General features: G+C 41.7%; 1 long non-coding RNA gene across 1 annotated transcript; it reads left to right on the forward strand.

Annotated features, from left to right (window-relative positions):
- Positions 1-11,455: 11,455 nt before the first annotated feature.
- LOC143142170 (uncharacterized) lies at positions 11,456-14,068 on the forward strand. Its single transcript, XR_012990905.1, has 2 exons — positions 11,456-11,510; positions 12,202-14,068. It is a non-coding gene; the product is annotated as an uncharacterized LOC143142170 (long non-coding RNA).
- The last annotated feature ends 3,344 nt before the right edge of the window (positions 14,069-17,412 follow it).

Genomic DNA, 17,412 nt, shown 5'->3' on the forward strand with positions numbered 1-17,412 from the left:
GTGCCCATGGCCACCTCCACTAAGAATGTGACTTCCTGTTTCTTCTGGGTTTTTTTTGTTTTGTTTAGGGGCTGGGGCAGTGGAGAGAGTGATAAGAGGTGAGTGGGGCTGGGGCAGTGGAGAGAGTGATGAGAGGCGAGTGGGGCTGGGAAACAGACTCGAACCCGGGTCCTCCTGGGCAGGTGGACCTGCATGTGATACGGGAGCTGTAACCAGAGACTTTCTAATGAGGAGACACAGCACTCAAATAATCCTCCATAGAAATGCATGGGGCTAGTTTGTAACGCCAATATGGCCGTTGTCTACACATATCCCACCGCTTCCTCGGCAAAACGTCGACATATGAATACATTGAGCCAATCATGTGGTGTGATGTGAATACATTGAGCCAATCATATGGAGTGTTGTGAAGACATCGTGCCAATCATGTGTTGTGAACTCGCCGCTGGAGCAAGATTGGTGTCTGAAGCTTTGCCCGATGAGTGCCCAAAAAGCGTTGCAATATGGCCGTCGAGTGGAGGGACTTGCCTAAAAGGACTTTGCTGTAACCAGCTGCGCCTCAGCGCCACCCTCCTGTGTTCTTCTGTGGTAATAGTTCCATGTAACCAGCTACACCACAGCGCTACCCTCCTGTGTTCTTCTGTGGTAATAGTTCCATGTAATGAGCTGTGCCACAGCGCCACCCTCCTGTGTTCTTCTGTGGTAATAGTTCCATGTAATGAGCTACGCCACAGCGCCACCCTCCTGTGTTCTTCTGTGGTAATAGTTCCATGTAACCAGCTACACCACAGCACCACCCTCCTGTGTTCTTCTGTGGTAATAGTTCCATGTAATGAGCTACACCACAGCACCACCCTCCTGTGTTCTTCTGTGGTAATAGTTCCATGTAATGAGCTACGCCACAGCGCCACCCTCCTGTGTTCTTCTGTGGTAATAGTTCCATGTAACCAGCTACACCACAGCGCCAACCTCCTGTGTTCTTCTGTGGTAATAGTTCCATGTAATGAGCTGCACCACAGCGCGAGAGGGAGTTAAGTCTTTTTTTTTTTTTTTTTTTAAGTATATTTTTTGGGCTTTTTATGCCTTTAATCAGAGAGGATAGTGGAGATTGACAGGAAGTGAGTGGGAGAGAGAGTCGGGGTGGGATCCGGAAAGGACCACGGGGCGGGAATCGAACCCGGGTCGCCGGCGTACGGTGCAGCCAGTCGCGCCACTGCTGGGGCCGGAGTTAAGTCATTTTGATACTGCAAACGTGTTGATAGCCTATTGCTGACTTTATGCTGTAGCGGACTTAAGCCTTTGACGAATTTATGTAGCCTAGTCAATTACGTCGTCTCAGCCCTAGTTACTTTACTTTGAGCCATGCTCTTCCTTAACGTTACTTGAAACACCTTTGAAAATAGAGGATTGTTTGGGAATGAACGTTAGCTCAGATGCTTTTTGAGACATTTTGTTGTCTTACTGTAATGCAACATTTTACAAAGCACTGACAGGGCCACCAAGGACTGTGAGCGAATCAACAGCAGAAAAACCTGTTTAGCAAGCAGAAATGTCCCAGCCTGTTTAGGATGCTTCATAGACAGGTTATCTTTCAGGTAGGCTAGGCCTATATTTTCCATTAGAAAACCATCACGTTAAAACCATCACGTTAGCGAACGCGTTGTGACTAACTCACTTAGCTCCTGTAGGTTATATGGTCAGAAAAGAAGATGCAGTCGAAAGATACAATTACAGCGCTGATATCAATTTGCTTGGTAACCGCATTTATGGTTTTCTACAAATACACTGGTCAATAATCAAATTGGCCTCCATCACTCAACCAATGCTAACGGTAGGCCTAACATTATTTTACCTAGGTCGTAGGTAGCCTATACAACTTGTATAAGATTAACGTGCCTGCAGTTAAAACCAAGCATGTCCGATAAACATTCTCAGATTTATTTCGGCTTCAAGAAGAAATGGGAATTACATTTCATGTGAAAATCATCCTACCCTTATTAGACGTTCTCTGCGGTAAACTACAGTGTTAGGAAGCGTCCAACCCACTTTAGATTAACTTCCAACAAAATTACGTCTCACTGCAACGATGCGCCATCTGGTGGACAAACGACTAAGTAACGCCAATATTGGAAATGCAGCCAAATGATGATGAATATTTGGTTTTCCTTTAATCCTACTGAATTTGTAATTATGCATCAGACGTTCTAATTGCCGATACCGATAGTATGTGCGTGCCTGTGTGTGTGTGCGTGTGTATGTGTGTGCACCACCATCTACAGGCCAATGAGTGTACAGTCACTAAATGTACACATAACTTCATTTTTTTAGACCCCCACATGGATGAAATTCTACGAAACTTGGCATACCCCCAGAGAATGTCAGGTTAATCATACACATAAAATTGTGGTGCGGTTCTGAACATCTTAACTGAAGAGAGGGGCGATTAAAGCAGAATGATATTCTGGATTTGGAAGTCCAACCAATATTTATACCACTCGCTCACTGTCTATATGTCATTCATGGTAACCCTGCACACTCATCTCTCCCATGCTGATTTTTATGTAGGCTAGCCTTAATTTTTTATCTTAATTCATTTTTGTCTTATTCAGGCGTTACAGAACTTTCATGGTCACAAATTAAAAATAAAGACAATTTAATTAGTTTGTTTGTTCTTAAATGAACGTAGGCCTAGCTACAATGGAGCAAAGCCTCCTGGGAATGGGGAATGTGTTTCTGGTTTATCCAATGAACCGATTGCAGACAAGTCTATTTTCAGAAATATAAGGGGATAAATGAGCGGCCCCTCGTCTAATGGCATGACCCTACAAGCGATCAAGTTCGAGGAAAACTACCTTTGACAGTCGACGGATTTGCGTGGGTTGCTTGCTGTTTTACACAAGGATGGAAGGCAGAGAGAAAGGTTAGCTTAAAGGTTAGCCTAATGATTAGTGGGCCACTCAGGCTGATAAATGGTATTTGGAACTCGTTGGAACTGTCTATATGTAAGCCTACTGTATATAGGCCTACTTTAATCGTTCTCTACAAACTAGGGCTGTCAATCGATTAAAAAAATTAATCTAATTAATTACATACTCTGTGATTAATTAATCTAAATTAATCACATATATGATTTTTGCTGTGAAAGTATTTTAAATATATAAATTCAAATGAATCATTGAATAATCAGCATTAGTGACATTAAAGCAACACCAAAGAGTTTTTTGTACCTTAAAATAATGTTTCCAAAATTGTTTCAGTGGTTTATCAACTCGAAACAGGGTGAACGGCAATTCTGCATTCACTTCGCGGCCCTCTATCGGCTATAACCGCGCTATGTAAGTTTGCCAGATCGCGTAGCGGATTTGTAGTTTGATGGAATGAGACATAAGAAACTACAAATTTGACTTGCATCTGATGTCGCAAAATATTCTACCTTGTCTGTGGACATCGTTATTTGCAAAGCCAGTGCTGGATAAACAAATAGCGTGCGTGTGACAGATGGAAAGTTCTTTGGTGTTGCTTTAAAGTTCAAAAACTCTTTTATTATTATTTTAATAATGGCCATAATAATCTACGATATGACCTAATATGCTGAGGAAATAAATTCAAAAGTGCTTCGGGAAGAAGTTTTTTTTTATCACATACAAGGTATTTCAGGCCAGAGATATAACCTAGGGGACACAATGAAAATAAAGTATCACTCCCCTCAATGACAACACTACAGTATTTTTTTTTGCAATGATGTGCGACTTTAGAGTTGATGAACTCCAGGGATATACAAATTCTTTGCTGCAGACATTGCAGAGGACTTTATTTTAATCAACACTTTATTTTTATCAACACCATCAAGCCGTTTCGAAAAGTAAATGTTCCAATCAATGATCTAGGCAGCACATTTTCTTCTCTCTCCTTCATTTTACAGTCTAATGGTTACTGACTACAACGGCTCAGGGTCAAAGGTCATACGGAATCGATTAATCTGCATTATTCTTTTTAATCAGTTATTTTTTCTCAAATTAATTAATCGAAATTAATCAGTTATTTTGACAGCCCTACTACAAACCTATTCAAAGTGCCTGGTTTTCCAATTATTTAATTACCTGTGTTATTAGGTTGGCATTGTCTGTAGGCTAGGCCTTTTTAAAATTTATACAGGCAACTTTTGGAGTGCTATGATACCCAGATACATGTCCTTGCATGATGCTTGAAATTTCCATCCACCCACAAAGCTGTTTTTATACTGCACTTTATCTAGTTCCTTACACATTTATTGAAAGTGCCTGGTTTGTGGTTGATTGGCTTGTTGTATTGCATTAGCACTATCCATAGTTCCTTTCACCAAATGTAGCCTATACGTAGCCTATTAAATTTACATATATTTTGTTTGTGCGTGTTGGGGGGGGGGGATGGTGCCGTCAGAATTTTCCCGGTGGATTTTAGTGCCACACTCCGCCCCTGTGTCACATCATTTGAAACAAGAGTGGTCAATTTTTGAGCAGTTCAGTTTCTATTTTTCCACAATTGCTTAAACACTAAGGGCCCTATCTTACACTCGGCGGAAAGCGTGACACAAGGTTTATTCTTATCTTACATAAAGGGATGAATCTTCCACCATGCGCTCCACTTTTATTAAACCTCGCGGCCAAGGGTGAGGCAAGTATAAGTAGGTATATATAAGTATATATACTCTTTTGGTCTCTGCATTTATCCCAATCTGTGAATTAGTGAAACACACTCAGCACACAGTGAGGTGAAGCACACACTAATCCCGGCGCTCGGGGAGCAGTGAGGGGTTAGGTGCCTTGCTCAAGGGCACTTCAGCCGTGCCTACTGGTCGGGGCTCGAACCAGCAACCCTCCGGTCACAAGTCCGAAGTGCTAAACAGTAGGCCACGGCTGCCCGTAAATTATTTACGGGCAGCCATTAATTACAATTAACGACATAAGGTGTGGCCTGGTGCATGATTTAAAAATTGCTATCTTACACCCTCTGAAAATCATGATGCCACTGACGAAGAAAAATCTGGTCTATAGCAAAAGGTGCATATAGCACTGATGAAGACGCACTGTCACTAGATGTAAGCAGCCCTTAGCAATCAGTCCCAAACAACTTGTCTGCAGGAGGAATATTTTATTTAGGATTTTTATTCAATCATTCAAACATTATTTAGGTAAGTGTTTTTTTTTAAGGCGTGGTTATTTCTTTTTAAAAATGTAGCCAGTCATCGGCATTCAAAAAACACAATATGCGGTTATATTTCACAACTTTTGCGAAGTACTCTGGGGTGCGTTTCCCAAAACCATAGTTGCTAACCTGTTAGCAACTTCGTTGGTTGGCAATGGGAAATTGCATTGCAACCAACAGAGTTGCTAAGATAGTTAGCAACTATGGTTTGGGAAACGCACCTTGACTTAAACTGATTAAAACATATGGCATTTAGACATTTTCCCAAAAACTCAATATAAATTCAATAATATCCCCAAAATGGTGAATTTTTGGGCCTACACTTTTGGCTAAGCTAGAGTTTTTTTCCCTATTAAAAACATTTTGACAAATGACAATTAATTGATATAAGAAACAAGATAGTTCCATAAAGGTGATGGAATTATAAAAAAATACAATTTTATCACTCGGCTAGATATATTGTTACTATTATTCTATTAATAATAATAATAGTAATACTTGCTGCTGAGAGAAAATCTCTACTGCTGAGAGAAAATGATGTAAATCCAAAGATGGAAATGATCTTAGTAACTACCAGTCTTTGCTATCACCTTTTTCATTCACTGTTACACTTGCAAAAAATGTATGTGTGGGTGGGTGGGTGGGTGTGTGTGTATGTGTGTGCGTGCATGTGCTTGTGTGTGTGCCTGCGTATGTGCCTGTGTGTGTGCATGTGCATGCATGCGTACATATGTCTACTGTGTGAGTATGTGTCATACGTATGATTACTGTGAATGTAAGTGTATGCGTGTGTATCTGTTTATGCACATGTGTGCATATGGAATGGGTTAACATGACCCCTGGAGGCAAACATACGCAAAAAATTGGTCATCCTAGGCCCTACGGTTCTCAAGATATTCACAGAAAACTCTGTTGGTGTACGGTCACTAAATGTACACATAAATTAATTTATTGTATGGCCCCCCATACGTGGAAATGGGATGGGTTGACATGGCCCCTTAAGACCAACATACAAAAAAAAGGTGGTCCTCCTAGGCCCTACAGTTCTCGAGATATTCACAGAAAACTGTCTCCGGCAAAAACAATGGGGGTCTATGGAGCTAGACGGCTAAATGTGTCTCTTTCACCTGGTTGTCGTTGAAAAATCGAAGATTTGATTGTGGTTTCTGCAAGCTCAATATGGATTATAGGTAAAAAGTTGAATGAACGAGTACTTGCGTCCTTTCGATTTCTTACAGGTTGGGTCGTTGTTGCCCACAACACACTAGCTTTCTGCTAATGAATGACGTCATTGCAAATTTGAAAGGCTTTTTAGAACAAATAAGTGACTCAAAAAATATAATACTCAGCGGTGTGTATTTTCTCTGCCCCCTCTTTCGCATGCAACATTCAAATTTCTGGGCAAAAAATTATATCCCGAGAAAAGTGGATTTGAGTGGTACAGCTCCATAGACCTCCATTCATTCTGCACTTATTCGTGAGCGCCCTCATGTGGAACCAGAAAAGGAACTGCAACCAGTTCAGAAACTGGAAGTTTCCCGAGAGTGGCGGTTCTTCCCTTATTAGACATTCTCTGGTATGGGTCTGAGGTCTCTCAATGACTTAACCCCTACTGGACAGCACCACCCTCCTGTGTTCTTCTGTGGTAATAGTTCCATGTAACCAGCTACACCACAGCGCCCCCCTCTTGTGTTCTTCTGTGGTAATAGTTCCATGTGGGCTGGTCTGTATGGGTCTAAGGTCTCTCAATGACTTAACCCCTACTGCACAGCGCCAGAGCCCGTCTACGGAGAGCCTGGCCACTCCGTATTAAGTCCCATTGTACCGAATTTTGGTTGCAGTTCCACCAGAGTTCCACTGGGGGCAATCGCCATGAGTGCAAAATGAATGGGAGTCAATGGAGCTAGACGGCTAAATTTGTCTCTTTCACCTGATTGTCGTTGACAAATCTCACCAGATGGAGCCGCAAGCGCCCCTTCCACCTTCATCCACAAGGGTTACATTTACATGTATTAATTTAGCAGACACTGTTTACAGTATACAAAATGAGAAGTAACGTTCAGCAACAACAACAACACATTGCATTTATATAGCGTGATACACCAAAGCGCTTCACATTGAAGGGGGAACCAATTCTGGGCTCGGTTACATTCTATAAAAAAATTATTTTGTTGCTTGAAGATTAAATTATAGAGATGAAATTGAATTGAGTAACTTTGTGCCAAAACTGACTGGAGTTGCCACGTCTCCGCCAAAAACTCTCTTTCGTGCAAAGCATTTCTCTTCCAACAGCCAGGGTGAATGGCTACTTTCTCTGTTATTCAGTTGTTCCTGACTTACTTAGATAGTAAAACATTTCGTTGAACCCAGTCTCCAATACACATCTTTCTGTGTGTGTGTGTGTGTGTGTGTGTGTGCTTTTCACATTTCAGTACATGCAAGCATTTATTCATTATAGATGTTGCCTACATATACATTTTGTTAATGTACTTCTGTTGTCCTTTTGGTTCCTGTACATACCCCAATCACCAAAAACTTTAAAGGCCCAGATGGAGATCAAGATTAAGGAGGAAAGAGAGAAGGGCACAGCTATGAGCTTGACTTCTGTTGTGTGTGTGTGTGTGTGTGTGTGCGTGCGTGTGTGTGTGTGTGTGCGTCAGGAATAACTGCAGATGGCCACACCTGTGAGCTTGGCTTCCGATATGTGAACATCAATTCCTATGGATCAAGTGATCAGTCACTTGCCATCTAGTCATCAAAGATAAATTGTTGACCATTTTACTGGGAGAAGATACATTTCTACAGTCACATACGGCTGCCAGCATTGCTGCTGCGAAGATATCCTTAATTGGAGGAGTCGGGGATTCCATCCAAAGTTCGATGCAGCAAACAGGACTGCATGTGGAAATGCAAAAGAGGCATAAGATAAGATATACTTTATTGGTGGTAATTGTTTTGTAATTGTCAGTACAAAATGTACTTAGGTACCTATGTGGAACAACACTGTTGATAAGTTGATAAGTTGACTGTTGTTGATAACTGTTGAGAAGAGGTCCAGGCTATGTACTGGTACAACACTGGTGTCACCGCAAACTAATTTATGGTTATGGTTATAGTTATGGGATTTGGCAGACACTTTTTTCCAAAGCGACATACAAATACAAAACAATACAATATTTAAATTGTGTGTGTGTGTGTGTGTTGGTCAGACTATAATAAGGAGAACAGCAATAATAAACAACAATGTCAATTCAATCAATAGCCTAATGAAATAAACAATGAAAATTAGGGAAAAAAGCAATAAATGAGGGAATAAAGCGATACACGTAGGTGCATAGTCCTCTGCTAAAGACCATAGCATGTCAGAGTGCCTTGCTGTGCTGTCTAAAACAACAACAATCAAAACTTACATTTATATAGCGCTTCATGAAGGTACCCAAAGAGTGAGGAAATTAATAAATGAGCCAGTTACACTGGAGGATGATTAGGCCAGATTGAATGATCCCAGTTACACTGGAGGATGATTAGGGGGCCAGATTGAATGATCCCAGTTACACTGGGGGATGATTAGGGGGCCAGATTGAATGATTACACTGGGGGATGATTAGTTCAAGTAGTTTATTGGATTTTGGATTATGAAAGTAGTAATTAAAAAGGTATATTGTGTGTTTGTATGGGGGGGATATGGTGTTTGTCTGTGTGTGTGTGTGTGTGTGTGTGGGGGGGGGGGGGGGTTAATGGGGTGTGTTAGAGGGGGGTGATGAAATGATGTGTGTGTGTGTGTGTGTGTGTGTGGGGGGGGGGTTAATGGGGTGTGTTAGAGGGGGGTGATGAAATTATGTGTGTGTGTGTGTGGGGGGGGGGGGGGTTAATGGGGTGTGTTAGAGGGGGGTGATGAAATTATGTGTGTGTGTGTGTGGGGGGGGGGGGTTAATGGGGGGTGATGAAATGATGTGTGTGTGTGTGTGTGGGGGGGGGGGGGGGTTAATGGGGGGTGATGAAATGATGTGTGTGTGTGTGTGGGGGGGGGGGGGTTAATGGGGGGTGATGAAATGATGTGTGTGTGTGTGTGTGTGTGTGTGGGGGGGGGGGGGGGGGTTAATGGGGGGTGATGAAATGATGTGTGTGTGTGTGTGTGGGGGGGGAGGGGGTGTGTGATTATGGGGCCGTTGGGATATCTAATGATGAGAGTCAGTGAGTCAGAAAAGAAGCAACTGGGGAACTTGGGAGCAGAAAAGCTGAAAGCTCAAAGGTCACTCGAAGGTCACTCATGCGTATGCTGACAGGCTTAACATCAAAGCAGCGCGGGGAGGGGGGGGGGGCTGATCAGAAGGCCGCTCTGCTCTGCAGCAACCTGTTGCAGCTAATGGCCGAGAGGCTCGTTTCCATGGGCATTTGGAGTAAAACCTAAGGAAGCGGAAGCTTGTCCAGGAACCTGTGGGTACTTCACAAAACCTAGATAAAGGATTAAGCTGGGATTTCTTGGTTATCCTGGCTGAATTTAGCCTTGACTTGGTTTCACAAAAGAGATGGCACATAAGTTATCGGGGATTTATTCTCTGCACCTAGCCTGGTCCCAGCCAGGCTAACAGCCAGGCTTAGTTCATTCTAATACTAATTATGTTGTCTTATTGGTTCAGCCAGCTGTCATTCAAATCAGACCTCCATCTGAATTTTTTAAGAGCTTTATTCCATTTATATATTATTTCCTAAATGTATTTACTCGCAAAAACACAACAGATTGTCTGCCTAATATGGTTATCATTTTAATTATGGTAGCCTTATAATTATTAACATAACCTACTCGTTGTTTGCTTCTTTTGTTGATAGACGTTTGATGAATAGCCTACTCTAGTGGATTGGAAATGGGGGGGGCAATTTTGCAAAGATGTTTTCAATGAATTGGGTTATAAAGACAATATAAAGGTATAATCATACTATGTGCATCTTTGCAATGAATTGGGTTATAAAGACAATATAAAGGTATAATCATACTATGTGCACTTTGGCAAGTGCTTTCTTAATGACATCATGGGTCGAGATAAGGAAGCACCATAGACATGTATAAAATAGGGAAGCACTCACACGTGGGTGCATGCGTATATTTGCGTTCAGTTGGTCCACCACACCTACTCTCGCACATTATGTGTGACCGTTCTCATTGAACCACTGTTAGCACGGTGGTGCTGTTTTTCCCTTTTAGATTTTGGCTGCTCGGCAGTGGGTTTAGTCAGAGACTTTCAATGAGGTGACACAGAACTCAAAGAATCCTCCATAGAAATGACAGTTGTCTACACATATCCTGTCTTGTAATGTAAGTAATCAACCGCATTTTTGTCTTTCTTAGCCTTATTATAGCAGTTTAGGGGGAGATACTTATATAGTTCAATTAAGAAATTGAAACAGATTCACCTGATTTTTTATGCCAGTATGAACTCCCTGACGTATGCCTCCCCATTCATTTGAGTAGGAAAATAGCTGCCCCAAATAACTGCTCGAAGCGCATTACCAAAATGGCAGCCGAGTGGGGACTTTGGTTTGGGTTATCTTCTATCTTTATTGCTGACAGGTGAGGCCTGTTCAGGGTGGGCGGAGCGACCTTCATAAGACCTTGCAGTTGTGGAAGAGCTTTAGGAACCAAGTGGCTTCCATGGCCGTCTTTGGCCAAATGTACCACACTATGAGTAGGATCCCCTGCAGCACAAACATATTGACCCTTATTTGTGTGTGGCTCACAGTCCCATGGTTTCCACTGTACTCTTGCCCCCTCTGCGCCATGCTAACAGGTTTTCTCTTGCTGTGCTCGAAGTGGACAGCAAGAAAAGAAAAAGGCCCCCACCCATAGCATAGAGGAGAAATGTACTTTCTAGAAATCAAATGTGATTTTGATTCCCACAAACATCCTGACCATGCACAATAGAACGCACTTGACCTGGCCACAAGTATATTGCGATTGTCCACAACCAATGTTATTGTCTACAAGCATTGTTGTCCCAGTGTATGTCCTCACCACTATCAAAGCACTCCCACTAAACACTTCCCTATTCTGAACACTGCACTCTTCACCTTAAAAAGAACTTTAACACCAATCCCTATATCCCTGAGCACCAGCCATTCTGAACGCTTCTTAAGTTCAGATGGTGCAAACAGGGGGTCAGGATTTGAAGGGTTAGCTTCAGCCACTTAGCATGGCATTTGGCCGCCGACATTTTTGAAAACATGGCGTTACATGGTTGCAACTTCCGGCACCAGTTTTTACATGCTGGAGTGCGTTTCCCAAAAGCATCGTTGCTAACTACGGTAGCAACTAACATGGTTGCAACTATGTAAGTACGACACAACTGTTCCCCAAAACGATAGTGTGAACTATAGTGGTGGAACTTACATAGTACGATGCATCGTGACACTGCGTCAGTGTTTCCCAAAACCATAGTAGCAACTAACGTTCGCAACCACTATCGTAAAGTTGTGTAGTTACAACCATAGATATATATATCTATGGTTACAACTACACCTCTCGACCTGTAGTAAGTAGTAAGAACCATAGTAGACGACGTAACCAACCCTGATGACGGAACACGCAGAGGACAGATGGATGAGAGGTAGCCATTAAACGATCCCATAACATTGCTGTGGGATACCGTACCATAGCATTGCTGGAAGCTACAATTGCACATTACTGGACAACGTTATGTGGTACAGTGGAAAGTGAAGTGTTGTGGAGTTAGCCTACAACAGAGCGGCCTGTGGTGAAGTGCTATGATGACCGCAATCATCTGTGTTGTTATTATTCGTGAATTTACATGTAGCCTAATGCTAATGTGTCAGCACAGATTCTTTCGAACACCCGTTAAGTTATCTGGTGATAAAGCTTTTGAATGCCAACGGTATTGTTATGTGAGGCTAGCATTGTAATTGTTATAAAAGGATAACGTTACATTGTAGTCGTATGTTAAGTGTGTTTGGATGAAGCATCTGCTAATCATACACATAGCTAACGGTATATGGACTCTACAGCCCATTATGATGTGGTGAAGTGACTGTGCTGTGGCAGAGACTGTAGCGTGTGTGCTTTACATGAGAGAGGTCAGGGGTTCAAGACTGAGTCGATGGGTGTGAGGTGAGTAGCCTATGCCTGTGGAGTGGGGTTTGTGTTGTATCTTGTCTGATCACAAGCTATGTTTAGCGGGTGTATAAGTTAGACTACTCTCAGTTATTATATGATCTTGATATTTGAACACATAGCTGAATTATGTTGGTACAATGACATTGGAAAATGCTGCTGTTGAGTAGCCTCTCGCTTGGAGAACTTTAAGACCTCTGGGACTTAAGTGAGCATGCAGAGTGCTGTGGTCAGTGTCAAAATGTGACATGATTTTCACTGATTTAACTTGTCCTTCATGGCCCAGGTATGGGTAGGCCTGTCATGGGAGGAGGAAAAATGGTAAGTTGCCTTTGCTTTGTGACCTTTCAATCTGTGTATGTATTTTGATGTCATGGCTCATAGGGAACATGTGTGTGTGTGTGTGTTTGTATGTGTGTGTGGGAGGGATCATGGGGAGAAAGTGATGGTGGGAAAGTTAAGTACATTTACCCCCTCACCCCCACCAAACTAAAAGAAATGTAAAAAACATAAACAAAAGGGGAAAAAACAGGTAATGTGGCAGGGAATTGTGGGGTTTGGGTGTTTAGGGGCCAAACATATGTGCAACTAATTCCCAGTGTGCTTCCAGGCCAGCAGGAAGGTGTGCAGCAGCCACTGGAATGACCTCTTCCACCTCCTCCACTAACAGCTCCTCATCAGCCGGCAGTGGGATGTGATCCTGAAGGGCCATGTTGCAGAAGCGCCGCCACCAAAACTACACTGCACGCCTTTGCAGGATGGAGCTTCAGGCCACCAGCGGATTTGCTCACACACCTTTCCACATGCCCAGGGCCCTCTCCACAACAACGCGGGTCCGGCTATGGGCGTTGTTGTACCGTGCCTCTGCCTCGCTGTTGGGCTCCTAGATGGAGCAGTTGACATGCTTGTATTATCATAGGGGGTTGATGGAATAAAGTAGGTCTTGAAATGTCAGTGCACTCAGGGAATATAGACATGCATTTGAACAGTATATACTTTGCTACTGTCTCAGCAGCACCTACAGTAACACTGTGTGTGTGTGTGTGTGTGTGAGTGTGAGTGTGTATATGTATGTGTGTGTGTGTGTGTGTGTGTGTGTGTGTGTGTGGGTACAGCTGGCGCAGATCCTTCAACCATTTGAGCATTGAAACATTTGTGCTATGTGAACTGTCATTTTGTGGTTGTGATTCAACACACAACTTCATAACTACAATGGATGAAAAGTAATGGTAAAAAAACTGTATCTGTGCATTTAAAATATCATGAAATACTTGTGTGTGGTAACAGTATTCAATTTTCAGTGTCACAGTGAAAACACATAACAAGGGCAACATTGGAAAAATGCTGCATAAAGGCATGAAAAACTTCCAGTGAAATGAAGGGCAATCATAAAGTAAAGTATTCATTTATATAGCGCTTTTAGAACAGAGTGAAACCCAAAGCACTTACATAACAACATGTTCAACATTGTTCATATTACATATCCATATTTATTCTGCTCTTACTGTAAGGTAACTGATAAGATACTGCACATATTTATATTTCATTTATATTACTCTAAACCACCTTCTGCAAACCAACTGTATACTACTGTCTACACTGCACTATATTTATTGTCCTGTCTATGCACCACCTGTCTATACTTTATATATCACATTGCACTTTTCTGCCTTTTTGGCACTTCTGGTTAGATGCAAACTGTATTTGGTTGTATTTGTATTTGTGCTCTGCACAATGACAATAAAGTTGAATCTAATCTAACCATGCCAATTTGCATAGAACATAATATAGGCTACATGTATCCTAAGCCTAGGCTAGTAAGCATATGGTCTCCAATCAGTAGTTAAAACTAGGACTACAGGTTCTAAACGATCATAGGAATATTTAGTGATTGAGCCTATCCAAGATTCCAACATCATTATTAATTTATTATTATCTAGGCTCGAACCTACGACTACAAGATCCGAAATGCAGAGGTCTATCCTTTCACGCCACCTTGTCACGCTACAACAAATGAAAATATTGGCCAGTATTTAGCCTATAGGCTATTCGGTGTGTTTCATTAAATGTGTAACTTATTTGTTCACATGTGCTCGGTTGGCGATTTATGCTTCACTGATTAGGCTCATTAGTAGGCTACGTTCAATAGACTGTGACGTTATTATTAAAATTATCATTATTATGCCTATTATTTTTAATAGCCTAATATATATATATGTTTTTTAAAGCATACATAGCCTAGGGCCTATTGAAATTACTGCCTATTGTTGTAATAAGTATTATCATTATTATTATTATTATTATTATTATTATTATTAATGATATTATAACTGCTGGGCCCAGGAAACGTCATGCAATGTCAAATTTAATTCATTTTGCGTGACTTCATGCGTTCGGCTCTAACCGACAGAGCCCACATTCTCCGAACACATCTGCAACCATTGTAGTCTGAACTATGTTGGTTGAAACCAACATGGTTCAAACTAACAAAGTACTATGTAAGTACGGCGGCTTTGGGGAACAGTCGTAACTTACATGTTAGTTAGTTGAACGATGCATCGTACCACGTTAGTAAAAAGCTAACCTCCGTAGTTGTACGGGAAACGCACCCCTGATTGGTAGATAACAGCTCATGCACGAGTTTAGTGTTGGGCACGAGCGTCTTCGCGCGTCCATGTTGGTTTGCATTTCTGGAAGACGACAAATAAAACAACTAACTACTTAGATTAAGCTACTGATACTTGACTTAATGCCTACATGGTTTAGGCTGTATTACCGTACTTTGTGGTAAATAAAAGAAAATGTTAATGTTGTCATATTAGGCTATTATTTGCCGTATATGCGGGGTGCCAAGTAATTACCTTAAAGTAACTGACTATGACCATACACTTTGGCAGATGCATAGCAATGACCTATATCCAATTATTAGCCTACTCATTGCGTTGTGTATGAAGACTATTTTAAAACGAACAGGCTGTAGTTCTGTAGAACGCAACGTCTGGATCATATAACCTGTCTCCCCAAGTGATTTAAAACGAAACAAATGTCAATTACTTATTTCGTTTGCTTTCTTGCAACATTGACATGATTAGGCTATGCATTTGATTTAAATGTTCAGGCTGCCAGTCGAGGCAAAAGCCAAATGTCCAACAACAGTTGCAGACGCTATGCCTGCACGAACCACACCCGAGGGATGTGCGCTTCTATCGGAAGTTTAACTTGCGTTGGCTTCATTTCGTCTGCCTGCAAATGTAGCCTAGGCTTAACAAGCTGCAAATTCACACTGGGTGCAGAAAAAATCCCAGCTATCCACACGTTTCTTACATACCATGTCTACTTAATTAATAGTCATTTTCGTTGGATAGCCTATTGCGTAATAGGCCTACAACCTGTCCAAATATAGTATTTAGGGATCATTATTTGTGAAGCCTAAAGGGACACAATATTGATTCGCATCGTTTATTATCACATATGAACATCACATTAAATAACCTAGGACTTCAGAGACAGGGCAAACTTTACCACCATTCCCAAAATGTTATCCCAACCAATTAAATGAATTTGCGCTTATAACGAGGTAAAGCGCGTTCCCGAACAACTTCTTTTCCTCTGAGGGAATGTCCAATCTTCATCAACGACATACCGTTGTACCCAGGGGGTCAAGAGCGTGCAGATTAGCTTCGGCATGTTAGCATACGCCATTTTCAAATGCTGCATGGAGCATTTGGAACCAGCTCCATGCACGAAAATCCGTGTTGGGCACGAGCTCTCATGCGCGTACATGTTGGTGGGCGGGTACCTATCCGGCGGCTACAGCCAAACGTTATTCAGTGCGTATTTCTTGAGGATCCTATGAGAAGACGTGCATATTATGGTTGTTTATCCATCATATGACAAATAAACAAATAAAGAAAATTGTATTGATCTTGTTTCGTTGTTGTTTGTCCCGAACAAACGTAGCCTAAACATGATTAAAAACAATAAATTACACAACAGCGGCATAAAGACCTTGTCTCGTTACACCATGGGTCTCCAACACGTTGCTCTCAACCTATAGCCGCCCCCTTTGGAGCTTGCCAGAGGCTGAAGCACTAGGCTACTACATTTAAACACAATTATTGCCGCGAGGCATTCCAGCCTACGAATTTAATAAAAAAAAACATGCATAATAAAAAAAAAACTCAATTTAGGCTACTTCGCTATGCAATAAGGTTTCCATTAGAGCACAGCGCACGTTCAATGAATGAAAAAGGCCTTGTCTCGCAATAAACAGCTGGAAATTCCAACACTTTTTCAACGACACGAAACTTTACAGTGATCATAAAATACCCTCTAGATTTAAATGCCCATCAGCCTTAACATTTAACTATATAATAAAAGTCAAAAAGTAAATTAAATCCCATACCAAAACCGAAAATCGTCTGCGTTTGATAGCCTGGTATGCCGCTCCAAACAAAACGCATGTCTCACAATAACGTACAATGTAAGAAATAAAGGTCTGCCTCGAATAAGCCTACCTCAAATAAATACCTGTGCTTTGCAGCCTAAGTAAATAGCAGACCCCGGACATAATGTAGGATTTACGGAAAGTATGCAGTCATACGATGTTGGACGCCTGGCGATGCTCTGGCCGTCTACTGTGCCTCTGACACCGCTGCCTCATTTGGATGGTAACTCCACAGGTGAGCGCGAAGATTGGATGTCGTGGATGCGTAAGTAAACTGTTTTTTGCTGAGTCCGCAGACAACATTCTCTTTAACCGTTACTTTACCATATGCGGTGTACAACTCAAAGTAAAGACACCACATTTTAGATGAGTTGGGGACGTAATTGTCCGCACAGGCTGACCGTTCTGTGCGTTATCTTCAATACTATCTTCAATAATATTGAATATCTTCAATATTATTTTAAAAACAGGGTGGCTATTGAGGGCTCTGGCTCCAGTCATTATTGTGGCTACTGGCTATTATTGGCTTGATTTGGTCATGGGCCAACGCTAGAATACGTTTAGAGCACCCGCTATGAGATGGCAAACAATAAAATAAAAAACAAACTAATCATAGACTGTAAAAATGCGCTACACTTGGCACTAAAAACCGAATCGT

This window comes from Alosa pseudoharengus, unplaced genomic scaffold (assembly GCF_046254945.1).
Source record: "Alosa pseudoharengus isolate Yale_2024_CS ecotype anadromous, Long Island Sound unplaced genomic scaffold, YU_APseudo_1.1 YU_APseudo_1.1_scf_24, whole genome shotgun sequence".
NCBI lineage: Eukaryota > Metazoa > Chordata > Actinopteri > Clupeiformes > Clupeidae > Alosa > Alosa pseudoharengus.